The sequence below is a fragment of the Phyllobates terribilis genome, unplaced genomic scaffold (assembly GCF_046119375.1).
Source record: "Phyllobates terribilis strain yellow unplaced genomic scaffold, ASM4611937v1 Scaffold_3__8_contigs__length_932513732, whole genome shotgun sequence".
NCBI lineage: Eukaryota > Metazoa > Chordata > Amphibia > Anura > Dendrobatidae > Phyllobates > Phyllobates terribilis.
The window spans coordinates 483,395,970-483,415,262 of record NW_027362763.1 but is presented as its reverse complement, the minus strand read 5'-3'; the positions used below and the strand labels follow the sequence as shown (position 1 = coordinate 483,415,262).

Here is a 19,293-nt window from a genome sequence, read left to right as displayed (position 1 = left end):
TCTCTAAATGATGCGATCGATTCCGATCAGAATATTTAGGGGGTTAAAGTGCTGGGAGCGGTGCAGCACTGATCCTGGCACTGGGTGCCGAGTGTCAGCTGATTCTGACATCTGACACCCGGCACTCAGTGCCAGAAGCATTGCTGCACCACTCCCGGCACTTTAACCCCCTAAATGCTGTGATTTAAATCGATCACAGCATTTAGAGAGTAGACAGAGGAAGCCTTGCATGCGCCCAGTCCCTGTATGCAGGCAATCGCCATGACTTATCTATATGTCCAAGGTCTTTAAGTACCAGACAACCTGGAAATATGGATACATCTAAGGTTGTAAAGGGATTAATTAAACATGAATGTCTACATTTCAATTGCATCTAAGTTGTTTCATTTTAAATCCAAAATATAAATAGTGGCATGCAGAGCCCAAATGACAAGGACCCGGTCACTGTCCAAATATTTCTTGACCTAACTGTATATACGTATATATATATACATACATTCATATATACAGTACAGACCAAAAGTTTGGACCCATCTGCTAATTTAAAGATTTTTCTGTATTTTCATGACTCTGAAAATTGTACATTCACACTGAATGTATCAAAACTATGAATTAACACATGTGGAATTATATACTTAACAAAAAAGTGTGAAACAACTGAAAATATGTCTTATATTCTAGGTTCTTCAAAGTAGCCACCTTTTGCTTTGATGACTGCTTTGCACACTCTTGACATTCTCTTGATGAGCTTCAAGAGGTAGTCACCGGAAATGGTCTTCCAACAATCTTGAAGGAGTTCCCAGAGATGCTTAGCACTTGATGGCCCTTTTGCCTTCACTCTGCGGTCTAGCTCACCCCAAACCATCTCGATTGGGTTCAGGTCTGGTGACTGTGGAGTCCAGGTCATCTGGCGTAGCACCCCATCACTCTCCTTCTTGGTCAAATAGCCCTTACACAGCCTGGAGGTGTGTTTGGGGTCATTGTCCTGTTGAAAAATAAATGATGGTCCAACTAAACGCAAACCGGATGGAATAGCATGCCGCTGCAAGATGCTGTGGTAGCTATGCTGGTTCAGTATGCCTTCAATTGTGAATAAATCCCCAACAGTGTCACCAGCAAAGCACCCCCACACCATCACACCCCCTCCTCCATGCTTCACGGTGGTAACCAGGCATGTAGAGTTCATCCGTTCACCTTTTCGGCGTCGCACAAAGACTCGGTGGTTGGAACCAAAGATCTCAAATTTGGACTCATCAGAGCAAAGCACGGATTTCCACTGGTCTAATGTCCATTCCTTGTGTTCTTTAGCCCAAACAAGTTTCTGCTGCTTGTTGCCTGTCTTTAGCAGTTGTTTCCTAGCAGCTATTTTACCATGATGGCCTGCTGCACAAAGGCTCATCTTAACAGTTGTTGAAGAGATGTGTCTGCTGCTAGAACTCTGTGTGGCATTGACCTGGTCTCTAATCTGAGCTGCTGTTAACCTGTGATTTCTGAGGCTGGTGACTCAAATAAATTTATCCTCAGAAACAGAGGTGACTCTTTGTCTTCCTTTCATTGGGCGGTCCTCATGTGAGCCAGTTTCTTTGTAGCGCTTGATGGTTTTTGCAACTGCACTTGGGGACACTTTCAAAGTTTGCCCAATTTTTCAGACTGACTGACCTTCATTTCTTAAAGTAATGATGGCCATATGTTTTTCTTTACTTAGATGCTTTTTTCTTGCCATAATACAAATTCTAACAGTCTATTCAGTAGGACTATCAGCTGTGTATCCACCAGAGTTCTGCACAACACAACTGATGGTCCCAACCCCATTTATAAGGCAAGAAATCCTAATTATTAAAACTGACAGGGCACACCTGTGAAGTGAAAACCATTTCCGGTGACTACTTCTTGAAGCTCATCAAGAGAATGCCAAGAGTGTGCAAAGCAGTCATCAAAGCAAAAGGTGGCTACTTTGAAGAACCTAGAATATAAGACATATTTTCAGTTGTTTCACACTTTTTTTATTAAGTATATAATTCCACATGTGTTAATTCATAGTTTTGGTGCCTTCAGTGTGAATGTACAATTTTCATAGTCATGAAAATACAGAAAAAAAAAGAGAAGGTGTGTCCAAACTTTTGGTCTGTACTGTATATATATGCATATATATATATGACTGTAGGGAATAGAGTAGAAGTTTCTGGTGTAGAAACAGCAAACTCCACAGATGCTGCGGAGGATTATTTATCCCATGTGATACAAGAGAGAATGAGGAGGTGACAGAGCAGCCAAAAGGAGGTGGACAATGTAGAATGCTGCGTATTGGGCAGAGTCGCTTCTTTGACATGCAGATGAGCACAGAAAGGAGGGAAAGGAATGATTGGAGCTGTCGTTTTCATAAGTCATAAAAAGGATGTTGCAGATATGCAAACATCAGCTGGGTATAGAAGAGCAGGGAAAGGTACGTGCCAAAAGATTACAAAATTTAGTTGGAGGATTCGTAGTCATACCTTATGTAGATTGCATACATTTTAAAAAAGTTTGTGCGCTGGCCTAATACTTTGGTTGTTTGTCCTTTTGGGATTCACTTACTTAGCGGTGGGCAGCCTGCCTGATCTAATAGTATGGATGTGACAAATAGTCTGTTGGCCAGCATGGTGCACTACACATATCTGTGTCTGGCACCTTATACAAGCCTTATTTTTATGCATTTCTAATATTAAGGAGCCTCTTTCTCACAGATAACAGTCGTATGACTGGCTGTTAACCAGTATTTTGCACATGTGCAGTTTCCATGGACCACCATATACAGGTGGATCTCACAAAATTAGAATATCATCAAAAAGTTAATTTATTTCAATTCTTCAATACAAAAAGTGAAACTCATATATTATATAGAGTCATTACAAACAGAGTGATCTATGTCCAGTGTTTATTTATGTTATTGTTGATGATTATGGCTTACAGTCAATGAAAACACAAAAGTCATTATCTCAGTAAATTAAAATAATTAACAAAAAACATCTGTAAAGGCTTCCTAAGCATTTAAATAGGTCCCTTAGTCTGTTTCAGTAGACTCCACGATCATGGGGAAGACTGCTGACTTGACAGATGTCCAGAAGGCAGTCATTGACACACTGCACAAGGTCCCAGAGTCATTACAAACAGAGTGGTCTATTTCAAGCGTTTATTTCTGTTAATGTTGATGATTATAGCTTACAGCCAATGAAAACACAAGTCGTTATCTCAGTAAATTAGAATACTTTATAACAACAGCTTGAAAAATGTTTTTAAAATCCGAAATGTTTGACTACTGAAATGTATGTTCAGTACATGCACTCAATACTTGGTCAGATATCCTTTTGCATCAATTACTGCATCAATGCGGCGTGGCACAGAGGATATTAGCCTGTGGCACTGCTGAGGTGTTATGGAAGCCCAGGTTGCTTTGATAGCAGCCTTCAGCTCATCTGCATTGTTGGGTCTGGTGTCTCTCATCTTCCTCTTGACAATACCCCATAGATTCTCTAAGGGGTTAAGGTCAGACGAGTTTGCTGGCCAATCAAGCACAGTGATACTGTTGTTTTTAAACCAGGTATTGGTACTTTTGGCAGTGTGGACAGGTGCCAAGTCCTGCTGGAGAATGAAATTTCCATCTCAAAAAAGCTTGTCGGCAGAGGGAAGTATGAAGTGCTCTAAAATTTCCTGGTAGACGGCTGCGCTGACTTTGGTCTTGATAAAACACTGTGAAAATACACCAACAGATGACATGGCTCCCCAAACCATCACTGATTGTGGAAACTTCACACTAGTCCTCAAGCAGCTTGGATTTTGTACCTCTCCACTCTTCCTCCAGACTCTGGGACCTTGATTTCCAAATAAAAATTGGAACTCTAGGACCTTGTGGATTGTGTCAATGACAGCCTTCTGGACATCTGTCAAGTCAGCAGTCTTCCCCATGATTGTGGAGCCTACTGAAACAGACTAAGGGACCTTTTTAAATGCTTAGGAAGCCTTTGCAGATGTTTTTTGCTAATTATTTTAATTTACTGAGATAATGATTTTTGTGTTTTCATTGGCTGTAAGCCATAATCATCAACATTAACAGAAATAAACATTTGAAATAGATCACTCTGTTTGTAATGACTCTATAATATAATATATATATATATATATATTTATAATATATCAGGTTCATTTTTTTGTATTGAAGAACTAAAATAAATTAACTTTTGATTATATTTTAATTTAGTGAGATGCACCTGTATCATGGGGTCTTGTCTACATTCTTCAGTATTGCATATTGTAGCCACATGGTTCCCCTACAGCATTACATGGCAGCAGAGTTCACACTGCACATTTGCCTGCAGGGTAAAAATACTCCTCTTATTAATTTTGAGGAATATAGCATTTTTAGAGAAGTAGTATGTGGTTGTTGTTTGCAGGCATGACTGCACACACTTTGAATGTGCTGTTCCAACACCCAGTATACAGCTTTCCTTGTTTCCAGTCTGCACTGTTATTTAAAACTGTCTCTGATAACAGTACGGTGGGAACATTCATGGGAATCACGTATACCATGTACCAGGCTGGTTTCTCCCGGAATACAGCGAGCCGAGGATAAAGAACATGACCAGACAATTTGTCAAGGAAATACTTTTTGCTAACAATGGAACCTGAGTTACCCCATCAACACAAGAAAGAAATACCTAGCCCAGGTCTGCTAGGACCCCTGCAGTGCACAACCAATTCGCCCAGGATGTTCTGTCGGATAGACTATAATTTGCCTGACCTTTGGTTCCGCCTAATGTGATAACTGAGAGTTAACCAAGGGCAAAGGTGTAATTAGATGGGTGCAAGAGACAATCCCTGCAGTGGTGCAGCACATAGAATCACAAACTTATCAATTCTCTAAGATTACAATTTTGTTAAGCTATATGTATACAAGTTCCCCCTAATGAGGTGAGTATTTAGCTCTGATTATACAGTTCTACAAACAAACAATGTCTCTAGTTGAGAATCTAAGTTTGGCACCAAACTCTTTCTAAGTCTGTATGCACACTCCCACCGGGATCCCTGTGGTGGGGCCTGAGTTCAGGACTTACCAGCCATAACTTGTTCATTGAGGAGGCTGGCTTATTGTCCCTTTGACTGTTTAGCTGGGAGGCCGAGGAGTGAATCCTGGACTTGTAATCTGGAGCGTAGTTTTAGCCTGTTAGGCTAGCAGGAGGTCCACCATGTTACAGCAGATGCATTGGGGGGAACCCAACTCTGCATCCAGTCCCCCCCACCAAAGTAATTCCTTCTTTCAAATAGGCATCATGGGAACATGTACATGTTTCTCCAGCACTTTGGTCATTTTCTTGAAAAGAGCGAACTCTGAGCTCCCAGGATGGCAGTGGATTGTCCTAATCCAGTCAGCTGTCTCCTCAAACTCAAAAACACCAATAGTGGCAACAGTGACCTCTTGTGGCCAGAGTCCGATACTGCAACACTGTCTATTCCTTACCATTAGTAATAAGCAAGCACTAAAATGCTCGGATACTCGTTGCTCGGGTCGAGCAAATTGGAATACTCGGGTGCTATGGGAAACTCAAGCATTTTTCAGGCGGCTCCCCCCGGCGGTCTGCAGGAGGCCTAAAATTGCCCAAATTGATGGGAACAGTGCTGAATTGACATGGGAGCAGCATGGGGAAGACCCCTGGAAACATTTCTGACTCCCAGGTCACTGCTGTTAGCAACGTTGTCAGAGTATTGCGGCACTTTTACGGACTCACAATAAAACATAAAAAAACGAAACCAAAATGGATTTTCCTGGGAAATATGTTAAGGAGCATCCTTTCCAGGGTAATGACTTGTATAGAAGGCAAAATAAATAACCAAAACCAAAAATACTCCTCCACACCTTGGGCTATGTTCACACATTGCGTTTTTGCACTTTTGCATTGCTTTCAACCAAGACAAATGCATTCACAAGGAAAAGTAATTTTAACATTTTACAACCTTATCGGGCCATGTGGTGTGTGAAACATCATCAGACACATGCATACAGTGCTGAAAAGACATGGGAACAGCATGGGGAAGACCTCTGGAAGCATCTCTGACTCCCAGGTCACTGCCTAAAAGTGTGCCCATCATAAATGATCCTTGGCGCATGCGAAGATGCCTCCCGCCATGCACCTGTCATTGCAGACTTGCAACAATCACCGTCTACGTCCTTGTCCCACTGCAGCGTTCAGTTGCCCTTCCCCATTCCTTGGAATGCAAGCGCAAGTATGCAGGCTGCCAGCCAGCCACCCACCCACAGGCTGCAATACTATACTGCCAAATTTTTGACAGCTGCTTGCACTTGAAATGTGGCTTATTAAGCTCATGCCGGCAGCGGCCGGGTGTCCATACTCGGTCCCCAGCCGCCACTATATTTCCCAGTATTGCCTCCGCCTTCAACAAGCACGGGTCCCACAACATTAACCGTGCCCTCCCCAGTGCACTTACTGGGAAGGACCGCCTAACCACAAACACGTGGACATGTGAATGTGGCCAGGGACGGTATGGAGCCAGTCCACAACTTTTTTTTGCTGACAGTTGTATTTAGCTCGGTGAAAGGACTGGCATAGAGGGAAACCCTATCTACACTGCATGTCATTTCTCACAGGAAGTCCTGTAATGCAGCTTATTGCAGAAGCAATGGCAGCCCGTCCAACATCAACTCGCCCTTGTTGGCGGTGCTTTGACATGCACACATCTTTCTTTGTGCATTTAATTTCTTGAATACAGAGTTGGACAATGGCCTGATCTGTAATGCGGTATGAGAAATAACATGCTTATGCATGGCCGATAAATATTAAAAAAGCAGCCATAGAGTGTCCGGGAACCTTTCCACACACTTTTCTTAGCCAGAACTGCTTCTCGGCAGGGTTGGACGGTCCCACCAGAGAATCCTCTGGTGTGCCTTGGCTTCTACCAAAGGAAAGTTCATGATAGCGCTAACTTTGCAGCTACTATGGGGCTCTTGAGTGGGGGAGAAAGGTTAGCCCTCAGAATCAAATTGTAATAATTAAAATAGATACCACAGGAGTCTTTTTGCGTGGAACAAAGATACAACAGAACACAACTTATAGGTGTCAAAGTGTATATTATAAACACACGGTGTTTTAAACAAGTGCAGACGAAAACACAAAGTCCATAAACACTCAGGGGAAAATGCAATTAGCAGAGCAGTTTGTAAAGCACTGTTCACACTAGAGGATGCTAGAAAACAAGGAAGTCTTTATCAAGTCCAAACAATATATATTATATAATCCAGGGAGGCCTGGGTAGGAAGTCCCAGATAATGCAGCACAGTCTCGTGCTCTAAATGTAATCAGCAAAGCAATCTGTAAAGCACAATTCACATAGAGGATGCTAGAAAACAAGGAAGTCCTTATCAAGTCCATGCAAGGAAGTCCATACAATATTTAGATAATCCAGGGAGGCCTGGGTAGGAAGTCCCTGATAGTGCAGCACAGTCCCGTGCTCTGCAGCTATCTAAAGCAGGTGAGTCAGAGCAGAAACCAGCTTACTTGTTAGCAGAATGCAGGTGAAGACTGAGGCTCAGAAGTAGCAGCAGGAGTAGCCAGGAGAAGGAGGAATACTGGTAACAACTGAATGCAGCAGAGTCTCTGAGAGCAGGTAACAGAAGATCCAAACAAGTCTGCAGGGCAGAGCAGGAAACTAGGAAACCACCTGGAGCAGATCACAGGCAGAATACTCTAGCACTGATTAGAGGCTGGGGTGGAGTTATAAAGCAGGAAGACAAGGGGCACATGAGACAAAAGACACCATCTTGAAAGAGAGCAAAAAGGGCCAAAATGTAATTAAAAATATTTGCAGTCCTGACATTACTCCCTCCTTAGAAGCGGCCTCAGGACGATCCTGGACCCAGTTTCTCAGGAAATCTCTGATGGAAACGAGAAATCTTCTGTTGGGCATTGATGTTTTCCACAGGTTCCCAAGAGTCTTCTTCGGGGGATAACCTTGCCATCTTATCAGATATTGGAGCCGATTCCTGCGAAGCCTAGAATCAATAATCTCTTCCACCACAAATTGTTCCTGCCCATCAATCAGCACAGGCTGCGGAGGTGGCACAACATGTCCCTGGAAGGTATTAGGAGATACAGACTTTAGTAAAGAAACATGGAAAACTGGGTGTACCTTCATAGTCCTAGGCAACTTCAGACGGCAGGCCACAGAGCTCACAATACCGTTGATCTTGAAAGGGCCGATGAATTTCTGTCCAAGTTTCTGTGAAGGAATGTTCAACTTCAGATTTTTAGTGGATAACCACACGGAATCTCCTACCTTGAATATGGGTGCCAGTTTACGAAATCTATCAGCCGATTTCTTGTAACGTTCCTGAGCTGAGGTCAAAGATTCCTTCAGAACCTCCAGATTTTGCCTCATCGCAGTCAGCCTCTCCTCTACAGCTGGAACCAGAGCATTCATCGGTGACCTAGGTAAGATACTCGGATGGTAACCCAGATTGGCAAAGAAAGGTGTGAACTTAGTGGAGGCACTCTGAGAATTGTTATATGAGAATTCAGCTAATGGAAGTAACTCCAACCAATCATCCTGAAGATGGCTGACATAGCATCATAGATATTGTTCCAAGGTCTGCTGGCATGCTCGGTTTGACCGTTCGTCTGGGGGTGATAAGCGGAAGAAAGACAGACATTAATATTGAGTGCAGAGCAAAACTCCAGAATCTTGAGGTAAACTGCACTCCACGGTCAGAGTTGATTTCATCCGGGAACCCATGCAGCTGAAAAACATTCTGTATAACCAAGTTCACTGTATCCTTAGCTGAGGGAAGACCGGGGCAAGGAACAAAATGAGCAGCTTTAGTCAGGCGATCCACTACCACCAGGATCGTATTTATGCCACCTGATGTAGGCAGCTCCACAATGAAGTCCATTGAGATAGACCCCCATGGGCGGGACGGAACAGGTAATGGTTGAAGAAGACCCGTAGGTGACATGCGAGGAGTCTTATAATGAGCACATACCTCGCAAGAGAGAACATAGTCCTTAGTATCCTTCAGGCAAATTGGCCACCAGAAAAATCGGCTTAGGAACTCTTGTGTCTTCTGTACCCCCCCTGTGACCAGCCACCTTGGAGTCATGGACCAACTTGAGGATCTGCAGACGAACGGCCTCAGGGACATAGATACGTCGATCCCTGAACCACATGCCACCCTTAAGGACAAGATTAATATCAACAGGTGGATTGGCCAATAATACATCACCATCATAGGCCTCCTTGAACTCCTTCCACAAGTCTTGATCGTGGATAACTTTGATGAAGTTGGCATCAGATAGAATGGTCTTGGATGGGGCTCCAGGTACGGAATCCGCAGCATGGATTCAGGATAAAGCATTAGCCTTCCCATTACGAGAACCTGGACGGTATGAAATAACAAAATTAAATTGATTTAAAAATAGGTTCCAACGAGCCTGATGAGGAGAAAGACATCTATCGGATCTGAGAAACTCCAAATTGCAATGGTCAGTCAGCACTACGATCTGTTGTGTGGCTCCTTGCAAATGATGCCTCCATTCTTTGAAAGCTACAATAATAGCTAGCAGTTCCTTGTCTCCCACATCGTAGTTTTTCTCAGCTGAAGTAAGTCTACGGGAAAAGAAAGCACAAGGGTGTAGCAGAGTCTTCTCTCCAGTTCTTTGGGAGAGAATGGCCCCTAAAGCATTATCAGAAGCGTCCACCTCCACAATGAAAGGAAGTGTTGGGTCTGGGTGGATCAACAGCGGTGCTGAGGTGAAACAAACCTTAAGTCGATCAAAAGCCTCTTGAGCCTGTGATGACCACTTAAAGGGCTTTTCCTTCTTTGTCAAGGAAGTAATGGGACGGACAATGTCAGAAAAATTTCTAATAAAAAGTCTATAGAAATTTGCAAAACTAATAAAACGTTGGACCTCTTTAACGTTCCTGGGTACTGGCCAGTCAAGGATTGCCTGAATCTTACCAGATTCCATGTTCAGCCCCTGAGGAGAGATGACATAACCTAAAAACTGTATCTCAGAACGATGGAACTCACACTTCTCCGGCTTAATATACAGATGGTTCTCTTTCAGACGTTTCAAAACAGTTTTGACATGTTCTTCATGTTCCTGTAGAGAGTCAGAAAAAATTAAAATATCGTCCAAATAAATCACCACAAACTGATCCAATAAATCTCTAAAAATGTCATTAGCCAGATGTTGAAAAGTCGCAGGGGCGTTACAAAGCCCGAAGGGCATCACCAGATATTCAAAGTGTCCATACCGGCATCAGAATGCTGTCTTCCATTCATCACCGGAACGAATACGCACCAAATTATTAGCCCCACGAAGATCTAGTTTAGAGAACACCTTGCATGGCGGACTCTTTCCAATAATTCTGGAATCAAAGGCAAAGGATAACGATTCCGTATGGTTACCTTATTGAGTTTCTGATATTCAATACAGGGTCTTAGGGTTCCATCCTTCTTTTTTACAAAAAATATAGGCACCCCTGCTGGTGAGGAAGAAGGACGTATAAAGCCTTTGGCCAGATTTTCATCAATATACTCCTTCAAGGCATGAAGTTCAGGTGCTGCTAAAGGATATACGTTGCTAAAAGGAATAGCCGCCCCAGGAAGCAGCTCAATGGGACAGTCATAATGACTATGTGGAGGAAGCTGATCTGCTTTCTTCTTGTCACAGATGTCAGAGAATGCTTAATACGCTGAAGGTAAAGTGAATACCTGTACAGTAGATTTTGTATCCGTGGACTCAGGGACAGCTTCAGTTATCGCTGGGTTGCTCCTAGTCGGAAAAATAATCTCCTTGGTCTCCCAGTTGATAGTCGGGTTCTGAGAACGCAACCAAGGGATGCCTAAAATCACAGGGAAATGAGGAGAAGAAATTAACAAGAAAGAAAGTTGCTCCTGATGATTAAGCTCCAACAAAATCTTAAGAGGTACAGTCTCCTGATCCACAGGCCTGGAGATTAAAGGTGACCCATCCACTGTTTCCATGGTAATTGGAGAGGCTCTTCGCTGTATCTCAATACCACGTTTTTGGGCAAATGTAATGTCCATAAAGTTGCCCCCTGCACCAGAGTCAATCATAGCTGCACTGGAAATCCACTGCCCTGAACACAGGATCTTAATAGGGAGTGAACAGTGAGAGTTCTTTTCCTTCAACTCCTTGGGAGGTGTAGTCATAGAGAGAGAATGGAATACAGCATTTAATGGCAGGCTACATTCAGAGATGTCAGATTCATCATCAGTGTGATCATACTCTCCTACCGCTGCTAACACCTTGTTTGGCCGCTTGGGACAGTTGATTAGAAAGTGGTCAGATTGGCCGCAGTAGAAACATAGCCTCTCTCGCAGGTGGTGCTCCCGGCGCTCATTACTCTCACGCCTCTGCACAGAATCAATTTGCATGGGCGCTTCTTCTACCTCCCGAGATGTTTTACCTGCAGGCTCTTTGGGAGAAAGGGAAAAGTTAGACATACGATTGAATACAGCCAATTTCTCCTGCCTACGTTCAGTAAGGCGTATGTCTATGCGTACACAATGCTGTATAAACATTTCTAGCTCTTGGGGTGACTCAGAGCGGGCCAATTCATCTTCTACAATGCTAGACAGACCTCTCTTAAAAATAAGTAATTGTGCATAACTGTCCCAGTTGGTATCTACCGCTAATCTCCTAAATTCAGTAGCATATTCAATAACGGAATAACAGAACGTTTACCCTGGCGTAAAGATAGTAAAGCAGACTCAGTGGTAGCACGGCGGTTAGGGTCATCAAACATTAATGCCATAGCGGCTAAGAAATCATCCAAATTATTTAACCGTGGGTCACGAGACTCGATCATCGGATTCGCCCAGGCGAGTGCTGGTGAGGTCAGCAGCATAATTACACACAATACCTTAGATCTATCAGTAAGGAAGTATGTACATCAAAATATAGCATACACTGATTCAGAAAGCCACGAAATTTGTCACGTTCACCATTAAATCTAAATGGAGGCAACTTAGGTGGGCTAGCTGGTGGCGGTATCCCAGAAGGTAAAGTCACTTGTGCCGCCATTTGAGTACTAATGTCCTGGAAAGCCTGTCCGTACTGGGAGTCCAAGCCCGCAAGTTTGTTTTCCTGGGCCGCCATTCAGGCATTTAACTCCGGTAAAGTTTGTCCAAATGCTTATTCATTACGTTCAATGCCTCCAAGTTTCTTTTGCAGACCTTCCACCTCCTTCTGAAGAGATCTAAAAACGGAATACACCTGCTCTAATTTGCTTTCTGCAGACATTGTTCCAGCAGACTCCTTATTTTTTGACTATAGTATCCTGTAATAACTATAATGGATACCACAGGAGTCTTTTTGCGTGGAACAAAGATACAACAGAACACAACTTATAGGTGTCAAAGTGTATATTATAAACACACGGTGTTTTAAACAAGTGCAGACGAAAACACAAAGTCCATAAACACTCAGGGGAAAATGCAATTAGCAGAGCAGTTTGTAAAGCACTGTTCACACTAGAGGATGCTAGAAAACAAGGAAGTCTTTATCAAGTCCAAACAATATATATTATATAATCCAGGGAGGCCTGGGTAGGAAGTCCCAGATAATGCAGCACAGTCTCGTGCTCTAAATGTAATCAGCAAAGCAATCTGTAAAGCACAATTCACATAGAGGATGCTAGAAAACAAGGAAGTCCTTATCAAGTCCATGCAAGGAAGTCCATACAATATTTAGATAATCCAGGGAGGCCTGGGTAGGAAGTCCCTGATAGTGCAGCACAGTCCCGTGCTCTGCAGCTATCTAAAGCAGGTGAGTCAGAGCAGAAACCAGCTTACTTGTTAGCAGAATGCAGGTGAAGACTGAGGCTCAGAAGTAGCAGCAGGAGTAGCCAGGAGAAGGAGGAATACTTGTAACAACTGAATGCAGCAGAGTCTCTGAGAGCAGGTAACAGAAGATCCAAACAAGTCTGCAGGGCAGAGCAGGAAACTAGGAAACCACCTGGAGCAGATCACAGGCAGAATACTCTAGCACTGATTAGAGGCTGGGGTGGAGTTATAAAGCAGGAAGACAAGGGGCACATGAGACAAAAGACACCATCTTGAAAGAGAGCAAAAAGGGCCAAAATGTAATTAAAAATATTTGCAGTCCTGACATTACTCCCTCCTTAGAAGCGGCCTCAGGACGATCCTGGACCCAGTTTCTCAGGAAATCTCTGATGGAAACGAGAAATCTTCTGTTGGGCATTGATGTTTTCCACAGGTTCCCAAGAGTCTTCTTCGGGGGATACCCTTGCCATCTTATCAGATATTGGAGCCGATTCCTGCGAAGCCTAGAATCAATAATCTCTTCCACCACAAATTGTTCCTGCCCATCAATCAGCACAGGCTGCGGAGGTGGCACAACATGTCCCTGGAAGGTATTAGGAGATACAGACTTTAGTAAAGAAACATGGAAAACTGGGTGTACCTTCATAGTCCTAGGCAACTTCAGACGGCAGGCCACAGAGCTCACAATACCGTTGATCTTGAAAGGGCCGATGAATTTCTGTCCAAGTTTCTGTGAAGGAATGTTCAACTTCAGATTTTTAGTGAATAACCACACGGAATCTCCTACCTTGAACATGGGTGCCAGTTTACGAAATCTATCAGCCGATTTCTTGTAACGTTCCTGAGCTGAGGTCAAAGATTCCTTCAGAACCTCCAGATTTTGCCTCATCGCAGTCAGCCTCTCCTCTACAGCTGGAACCAGAGCATTCATCGGAGACCTAGGTAAGATACTCGGATGGTAACCCAGATTGGCAAAGAAAGGTGTGAACTTAGTGGAGGCACTCTGAGAATTGTTATATGAGAATTCAGCTAATGGAAGTAACTCCAACCAATCATCCTGAAGATGGCTGACATAGCATCATAGATATTGTTCCAAGGTCTGCTGGCATGTTCAGTTTGACCGTTCGTCTGGGGGTGATAAGCGGAAGAAAGACAGACATTAATATTGAGTGCAGAGCAAAACTCCAGAATCTTGAGGTAAACTGCACTCCACGGTCAGAGATGATTTCATCCGGGACCCCATGCAGCCGAAAAACATTCTGTATAACCAAGTTCACTGTATCCTTAGCTGAGGGAAGACCGGGGCAAGGAACAAAATGAGCAGCTTTAGTCAGGCGATCCACTACCACCAGGATCGTATTTATGCCACCTGATGTAGGCAGCTCCACAATGAAGTCCATTGAGATAGACCCCCATGGGCGGGACGGAACAGGTAATGGTTGAAGAAGACCCGTAGGTGACATGCGAGGAGTCTTATAATGAGCACATACCTCGCAAGAGAGAACATAGTCCTTAGTATCCTTCAGGCAAATTGGCCACCAGAAAAATCGGCTTAGGAACTCTAGTGTCTTCTGTACCCCCCCTGTGACCAGCCACCTTGGAGTCATGGACCAACTTGAGGATCTGCAGACGAACGGCCTCAGGGACATAGATACGTCGATCCCTGAACCACATGCCACCCTTAAGGACAAGATTAATATCAACAGGTGGATTGGCCAATAATACATCACCATCATAGGCCTCCTTGAACTCCTTCCACAAGTCCTGATCGTGGATAACTTTGATGAAGTTGGCATCGGATAGAATGGTCTTGGATGGGGCTCCAGGTACGGAATCCGCAGCATGGATTCAGGATAAAGCATCAGCCTTCCCATTACGAGAACCTGGACGGTATGAAATAACAAAATTAAATTGATTTAAAAATAGGTTCCAACGAGCCTGATGAGGAGAAAGACATCTATCGGATCTGAGAAACTCCAAATTGCAATGGTTAGTCAGCACTACGATCTGTTGTGTGGCTCTTTGCAAATGATGCCTCCATTCTTTGAAAGCTACAATAATAGCTAGCAGTTCCTTGTCTCCCACATCGTAGTTTTTCTCAGCTGAAGTAAGTCTACGGGAAAAGAAAGCACAAGGGTGTAGCAGAGTCTTCTCTCCAGTTCTTTGGGAGAGAATGGCCCCTAAAGCATTATCAGAAGCGTCCACCTCCACAATGAAAGGAAGTGTTGGGTCTGGGTGGATCAACAGCGGTGCTGAGGTGAAACAAACCTTAAGTCGATCAAAAGCCTCTTGAGCCTGTGATGACCACTTAAAGGGCTTTTCCTTCTTTGTCAAGGAAGTAATGGGACGGACAATGTCAGAAAAATTTCTAATAAAAAGTCTATAGAAATTTGCAAAACTAATAAAACGTTGGACCTCTTTAACGTTCCTGGGTACTGGCCAGTCAAGGATTGCCTGAATCTTACCAGATTCCATGTTCAGCCCCTGAGGAGAGATGACATAACCTAAAAACTGTATCTCAGAACGATGGAACTCACACTTCTCCGGCTTAATATACAGATGGTTCTCTTTCAGACGTTTCAAAACAGTTTTGACATGTTCTTCATGTTCCTGTAGAGAGTCAGAAAAAATTAAAATATCGTCCAAATAAATCACCACAAACTGATCCAATAAATCTCTAAAAATGTCATTAGCCAGATGTTGAAAAGTCGCAGGGGCGTTACAAAGCCCGAAGGGCATCACCAGATATTCAAAGTGTCCATACCGGCATCAGAATGCTGTCTTCCATTCATCACCGGAACGAATACGCACCAAATTATTAGCCCCACGAAGATCTAGTTTAGAGAACACCTTGCATGGCGGACTCTTTCCAATAATTCTGGAATCAAAGGCAAAGGATAACGATTCCGTATGGTTAGCTTATTGAGTTTCTGATATTCAATACAGGGTCTTAGGGTTCCATCCTTCTTTTTTACAAAAAATATAGGCACCCCTGCTGGTGAGGAAGAAGGACGTATAAAGCCTTTGGCCAGATTTTCATCAATATACTCCTTCAAGGCTTGAAGTTCAGGTGCTGCTAAAGGATATACGTTGCTAAAAGGAATAGCCGCCCCAGGAAGCAGCTCAATGGGACAGTCATAATGACTATGTGGAGGAAGCTGATCTGCTTTCTTCTTGTCACAGATGTCAGAGAATGCTTAATACGCTGAAGGTAAAGTGAATACCTGTACAGTAGATTTTGTATCCGTGGACTCAGGGACAGCTTCAGTTATCGCTGGGTTGCTCCTAGTCGGAAAAATAATCTCCTTGGTCTCCCAGTTGATAGTCGGGTTCTGAGAACGCAACCAAGGGATGCCTAAAATCACAGGGAAATGAGGAGAAGAAATTAACAAGAAAGAAAGTTGCTCCTGATGATTAAGCTCCAACAAAATCTTAAGAGGTACAGTCTCCTGATCCACAGGCCTGGAGATTAAAGGTGACCCATCCACTGTTTCCATGGTAATTGGAGAGGCTCTTCGCTGTATCTCAATACCACGTTTTTGGGCAAATGTAATGTCCATAAAGTTGCCCCCTGCACCAGAGTCAATCATAGCTGCACTGGAAATCCACTGCCCTGAACACAGGATCTTAATAGGGAGTGAACAGTGAGAGTTCTTTTCCTTCAACTCCTTGGGAGGTGTAGTCATAGAGAGAGAATGGAATACAGCATTTAATGGCAGGCTACATTCAGAGATGTCAGATTCATCATCAGTGTGATCATACTCTCCTACCGCTGCTAACACCTTGTTTGGCCGCTTGGGACAGTTGATTAGAAAGTGGTCAGATTGGCCGCAGTAGAAACATAGCCTCTCTCGCAGGTGGTGCTCCCGGCGCTCATTACTCTCACGCCTCTGCACAGAATCAATTTGCATGGGCGCTTCTTCTACCTCCCGAGATGTTTTACCTGCAGGCTCTTTGGGAGAAAGGGAAAAGTTAGACATACGATTGAATACAGCCAATTTCTCCTGCCTACGTTCAGTAAGGCGTATGTCTATGCGTACACAATGCTGTATAAACATTTCTAGCTCTTGGGGTGACTCAGAGCGGGCCAATTCATCTTCTACAATGCTAGACAGACCTCTCTTAAAAATAAGTAATTGTGCATAACTGTCCCAGTTGGTATCTACCGCTAATCTCCTAAATTCAGTAGCATATTCAATAACGGAATAACAGAACGTTTACCCTGGCATAAAGATAGTAAAGCAGACTCAGTGGTAGCACGGCGGTTAGGGTCATCAAACATTAATGCCATAGCGGCTAAGAAATCATCCAAATTATTTAACCGTGGGTCACGAGACTCGATCATCGGATTCGCCCAGGCGAGTGCTGGTGAGGTCAGCAGCATAATTACACACAATACCTTAGATCTATCAGTAAGGAAGTATGTACATCAAAATATAGCATACACTGATTCAGAAAGCCACGAAATTTGTCACGTTCACCATTAAATCTAAATGGAGGCAACTTAGGTGGGCTAGCTGGTGGCGGTATCCCAGAAGGTAAAGTCACTTGTGCCGCCATTTGAGTACTAATGTCCTGGAAAGCCTGTCCGTACTGGGAGTCCAAGCCCGCAAGTTTGTTTTCCTGGGCCGCCATTCAGGTATTTAAGTCCGGTAAAGTTTGTCCAAATGCTTATTCATTACGTTCAATGCCTCCAAGTTTCTTTTGCAGACCTTCCACCTCCTTCTGAAGAGATCTAAAAACGGAATACACCTGCTCTAATTTGCTTTCTGCAGACATTGTTCCAGCAGACTCCTTATTTTTTGACTATAGTATCCTGTAATAACTATAATGGATACCACAGGAGTCTTTTTGCGTGGAACAAAGATACAACAGAACACAACTTATAGGTGTCAACGTGTATATTATAAACACACGGTGTTTTAAACAAGTGCAGACGAAAACACAAAGTCCATAAACACTCAGGGGAAAATGCAATTAGCAGAGCAGTTTGTAAAGCACTGTTCACACTAGAGGATGCTAGAAAACAAGGAAGTCTTTATCAAGTCCAAACAATATATATTATATAATCCAGGGAGGCCTGGGTAGGAAGTCCCAGATAATGCAGCACAGTCTCGTGCTCTAAATGTAATCAGCAAAGCAATCTGTAAAGCACAATTCACATAGAGGATGCTAGAAAACAAGGAAGTCCTTATCAAGTCCATGCAAGGAAGTCCATACAATATTTAGATAATCCAGGGAGGCCTGGGTAGGAAGTCCCTGATAGTGCAGCACAGTCCCGTGCTCTGCAGCTATCTAAAGCAGGTGAGTCAGAGCAGAAACCAGCTTACTTGTTAGCAGAATGCAGGTGAAGACTGAGGCTCAGAAGTAGCAGCAGGAGTAGCCAGGAGAAGGAGGAATACTTGTAACAACTGAATGCAGCAGAGTCTCTGAGAGCAGGTAACAGAAGATCCAAACAAGTCTGCAGGGCAGAGCAGGAAACTAGGAAACCACCTGGAGCAGATCACAGGCAGAATACTCTAGCACTGATTAGAGGCTGGGGTGGAGTTATAAAGCAGGAAGACAAGGGGCACATGAGACAAAAGACACCATCTTGAAAGAGAGCAAAAAGGGCCAAAATGTAATTAAAAATATTTGCAGTCCTGACATTACTCCCTCCTTAGAAGCGGCCTCAGGACGATCCTGGACCCAGTTTCTCAGGAAATCTCTGATGGAAACGAGAAATCTTCTGTTGGGCATTGATGTTTTCCACAGGTTCCCAAGAGTCTTCTTCGGGGGATACCCTTGCCATCTTATCAGATATTGGAGCCGATTCCTGCGAAGCCTAGAATCAATAATCTCTTCCACCACAAATTGTTCCTGCCCATCAATCAGCACAGGCTGCGGAGGTGGCACAACATGTCCCTGGAAGGTATTAGGAGATACAGACTTTAGTAAAGAAACATGGAAAACTGGGTGTACCTTCATAGTCCTAGGCAACTTCAGACGGCAGGCCACAGAGCTCACAATACCGTTGATCTTGAAAGGGCCGATGAATTTCTGTCCAAGTTTCTGTGAAGGAATGTTCAACTTCAGATTTTTAGTGAATAACCACACGGAATCTCCTACCTTGAACATGGGTGCCAGTTTACGAAATCTATCAGCCGATTTCTTGTAACGTTCCTGAGCTGAGGTCAAAGATTCCTTCAGAACCTCCAGATTTTGCCTCATCGCAGTCAGCCTCTCCTCTACAGCTGGAACCAGAGCATTCATCGGAGACCTAGGTAAGATACTCGGATGGTAACCCAGATTGGCAAAGAAAGGTGTGAACTTAGTGGAGGCACTCTGAGAATTGTTATATGAGAATTCAGCTAATGGAAGTAACTCCAACCAATCATCCTGAAGATGGCTGACATAGCATCATAGATATTGTTCCAAGGTCTGCTGGCATGTTCAGT

The 19,293-nt window shown here is 43.6% G+C and overlaps 1 protein-coding gene across 1 annotated transcript in view; it reads left to right on the top strand.

The window, feature by feature from the left end:
- The first annotated feature begins 2,284 nt into the window (after positions 1-2,284).
- LOC141259638 (amine sulfotransferase-like) overlaps positions 2,285-19,293 on the top strand; it is a 266,645-nt gene continuing 249,636 nt past the window's right edge. Inside the window, exon 1 of the mRNA XM_073675901.1 lies at positions 2,285-2,443. The gene's annotated coding sequence lies outside the window, so the exon portion shown is untranslated. The remainder of the gene's footprint in view (positions 2,444-19,293) is intronic.